The following is a 4,468-nucleotide window of genomic DNA, read 5'->3' as shown; positions in this document are numbered from 1 at the left end:
CTGCTGTAAGCATTTCTAATACACACTGCGACGACCACCTGGAAAATTTTTATTTAACTTCACGTTAACTGTTAGTTTTCCATGCTGGTCAGTGTATGAATAACATGCATCTTTTGAATTATTGCTTCAACGCTCACTACACTAAAAAGGCATCGCGTTAACTATGGGTTCATGAGTATATTTTTTTTACTTCTAAAGTTGATCTTTTTTTTTTACAGCAGTAAATGCAAAGCTAGCAGAAGTCTCAAAGACGCATGCATTAATTACTTAAGCTCTTCACATTTAATGATATGCACTGAAATTGAATGTGGGGAAAGAAAACAAATCCTGTTTATTCAGGATTTTTTGAGGTACAAGGATGTACACCAAAGTAAACGTACCTGAGAAAATATTCTATTCCATCTCTCAAAAGCAAAAGATTCTCTTAAGTCAGACATTTCGACGTCTTAAAAAATTATTATAATTAAAAACACATTTTGACTATAGTTCAAATGCAGGATTGCTGCTTATTCTGTACCAAAATATTAGTAAGTAATTACTTTTTATTGCCAGGTTTCAGAATATTTGACATTTTCTAATAATTTCATTCTTAATCTAAAAGTATCTGATTGCTTGTAGATCATTAAAAATATGAGCATGAGTATCTACATATCTTGGTTATAGCAGAAAACCACCATAATGCCAAGCTATAATGCTAAATATGAACATGATATGTTGGTAAAGCAGCCATTTCCATCAGATATATCAAAATTACACAGCAGCTGTCTTTATTGCCTAATTAACTGTACCCTTAAGGATGCAGAACTTGTTTAACACTGATAAGGTCTAAGGGAGCAATAATTAAAAACGTAAATAAGGACCAAAACAGAGAAATGACACATGGCATCTTGAACTTGTAAAAACAGGAAGTGCGCTGCTGTCTGCTTCCTCTGTTCAATGAGAACGTTTTCATGATGTTCTACTGTATGTACAGTTAAACAGCGTTCCGGGTGTTCAGTGATGTGGGATTATATGTATGTCATAGCACCTTTGGCATTCATGTCCAAAAAGAGTTTGATGTAGGATGTGGGCACGTATCCTTCCTCATCCTCGTTTCTGCGGACACGGGTCCAACCGTCACCCTTATCCTCCTCGATTACGTACAACATCTCACTCTCGGCCATGGATATGGTACCTTCGTTCTGACCTACAGACACAATAACTGGCAATGTGGGTTTCCAAAACAAGCATGCCAACTTATAAAAATTACAATAAAAAAAGTTATTATTTTTTAATTCTAACTTGTATTATTATATCAGCCTTGTATGGCTGTCGAAATGGCTGAAAAACTAAATTCGAATTTTGTACTTAAATATTATCTATATTCGAATTTAAAAGGCATAATTTCAGTTAGGGGGAAAAAAGCTTTTAGCTTCTCTTGAGGCCACAAGAGGGCGCATCGAGCAAAATATTACTAATGCACGTTTCTTCAAAGCAATAAAATAACACAACTACCTTTGAAAAAGTGCATGTTTAAAATAATGTTAATAAACCATATATAATGTAAAAACAAAACTGCATCATGTATGTATGTATAGTTTAATACAAAGGACCAAAAACCAATCACAAAGAGTACTTTTTTCATTTAAAAACACAAGATGCCGTGGTATGGGGAAAAACCGCCATAAAGTTTCGCGACATGTTTTGAAGGCATAATTTCAGTTAGGGGGAAAAAAGCTTTTAGCTTCTCTTGAGGCCACAAGAGGGCGCATCGAGCAAAATATTACTAATGCACGTTTCTTCAAAGCAATAAAATAACACAGCTATCTTTGAAAAAAGTGCATAATGTTTAAAATAATGTTTATAAACTATATATATAATTAATTAAGTTGCTTAAACAATTAGAAACAAAATAACATCTTGTATGTATGTAAGTATAGTTAATACAAAGGACCGAAAACCAATCACAAATAGTACTTTTTTCATTTAAAAACATGAGATGCAGTGGGATGGGGAAAAACCGCCATAAAGTCTCGAGATGTTTTTTCAAAGTTGAACTTGCATTCATTTTACATGGCTTTCTAAACATGCGGCTCTCTTGTGCGAGACGCGAGTGCAACGGTGATAGAAGTCCCTCTAGAAAATGCGATAAATGTGCATTCCGTGTGAATGGCTTGGTTTCAGTTTTGATACAAACAACATTTTCTCCGCATTGATGTTCTCTTTTTCCGCAATATTTTGAATGAACAACGTAGCAGCGCCGCATCTAGTGGGTTCAACCGGATAGGCTAACAAAAAAAAACATTAAAATGCAATGACACCTACATCATCATCGCATCTCGTGCGCCACTGATAAGGCTGCTGTCTGACGCACACCTAAAATTTGAATGCAACGTTTTTGCATTCGAATGTGGATTTATATTTTAAATTCGACAAATATTTTAAATTAAATTTTTTTTGACAGCGCTACAGCCTTGTCTAATAACCAATTTGACTCTTTGTTTTTTAGTTAATGCGGGATACATTTATTAATTTAGTTACTTTCATACGGAGCTCCGCACATGACATGCAAGAAAAAATAAATAAATCGTGCGCATGATTTACTAATTCGTTCCCTCGATGTACTAAAACGTGCATACGATTACTATTTCGTTTCCTCGATTTCGTTCCCTCAATGTACTAAAACGTGCATACGATTACTATTTCGTTCCCTCGATTTGCTAAATCGTGCGCACAATTTACTAATCCGTTCTCTCGATTTATAAATCGTGTGCACGATTTAGCAAATCGAAGGGAGTGTAAAAAGGTGTTTTTACTCATTTTTACATTTTTTTTTTTTTTTACCTATTTTTGTTTTAAAAAACAAGTTATTTTAGTAAGTTATTTTCAGTTAAACTGTTTACAATTTTTTTTTTTTATAGTTTATTCATTTATTTATTTTCAGCTTTTAATTTTGTATATTTTTGCCATTTATCCATAATACATTTTCTACATAAATTTAGTGGCAGTCAAAAGTTTAGACACACTTAATATGTCAAATTAGTTTTGTAAACAAATAGAAGTGAGAAAAAAACAAACATTTGGATTTAGTAGACCGAAAACTTATTATTCAAACTTATTATCCCAAGAATTGCAAATATGCTCCAGAACCATTTAACAATCATAAATTCCTGACATAATTTTTAACTAATTTTCTTTCTGGAAGATTTTCTGGAAGACTAACACGACTTTCCAGTTAGTGTTTTTCTGTTACCTTCAAATGGATAAAGTGCTTTGCATGTTCCAATGGTGGGTAAAGGCTCCTCGGCATCAAATTCGTCATCGAACTCAGTACTGCGAGATTTGAACTGCATCGTCGTCTCTGTGCTGCGGTCTTCTGTGTAGCTGCCATCCGGACTATGTGCAGAAGACATGCAATACGTAAAACAGACTAAATTAACTTTGACGTTATAGTCCGATTATACAGTTAATGTTAGACCGTCTCATATGAGGTTATCAAAACCAGATCAAGTATTAATAGCATTAAACAGCATGAACAGCAAGTTTGTTTTTTGAATTAAGTCCACTTGTAATGTTAGTAATGTAAGTTTTGATAATGTCAAAATGTTCAGAGATGCATCCACAGTCATTTTGAACATGAGCATTAAAGACATGTAACAGTGTCAGTCATATTTATATCATCCCATTCAGTGCATCATGTTTGGTAGCCCTGCTGTCTAGGGACTGAAGTACCTCTCTCGGTTTTGACCGTAGTTGTTTGTAAGAGGCGTGTTGCCCTGCGAGTCAAAATGACTGCTCTGTCTTCTCTGAGACTCGGATCCCTTTTCAAGTAACTTCCTCTCCACCTCCGTCAACCAGCCCTGAAAACAATTTGTAATCATTAATGATCAAATAGCATAATTTACTTTCATTATAAGTCTTTTGGATCTCAAAATCCATATTTTAAACCAACTTTTGAAGGTATCTGAGGACTGAATTTGTGGGGGCCTCACCTCAAATTTATGTGCCTCAAGCTGCAATTTTTCCAAACTTTGTGTGATTTCTTCTAACCGTGGATCTACACTGTCTGGATCCCCCAAGTGAGGATTCTTAATGTAAACATCTTTCATTTTAGTCAGGGCGTCCCTGCAAATAATTACAAGAAGAAGAGTTAGTACAAAGAAGAGGCATGTGCATATGAACTGCATATGACAATTTGTTGCATCTTGTCTGGTCATGTATATTACAATTATGTACACTATCATTTTAAAGTTTGGGGTTGGTAAGTTTTTTGTTAATGTTTTTTAAAGAATTCTCTTATGCTTGTCAAAGCTTAATTTATTTGATCAGAAATACAGTAAAACATGTAATATTGTGAAATATTATTACAATTTAAAATAACTGTTTTTATTGATCTCATATTTTAACATGCAATTTATTCCTATGATGCAAAGCTGAATTTTCAGCATCATTACTTCAGTCTTCAGTGTCACATGATCCTTCAGAAATC

At 34.1% G+C, this 4,468-nt stretch overlaps 1 pseudogene; it reads right to left on the bottom strand.

Moving 5' to 3' along the window:
* LOC107664974 (formin-binding protein 1-like) overlaps nucleotides 1-4,468 on the bottom strand; it is a 26,191-nt pseudogene that overhangs the window by 1,085 nt on the left and 20,638 nt on the right.

This window comes from Sinocyclocheilus anshuiensis, unplaced genomic scaffold (assembly GCF_001515605.1).
Source record: "Sinocyclocheilus anshuiensis isolate Anshui unplaced genomic scaffold, SAMN03320099.WGS_v1.1 scaffold363, whole genome shotgun sequence".
NCBI classification, from domain to species: domain Eukaryota; kingdom Metazoa; phylum Chordata; class Actinopteri; order Cypriniformes; family Cyprinidae; genus Sinocyclocheilus; species Sinocyclocheilus anshuiensis.
Note: the sequence above shows the minus strand (reverse complement) of the source record. Positions and strands in the feature narration are given on the sequence as shown.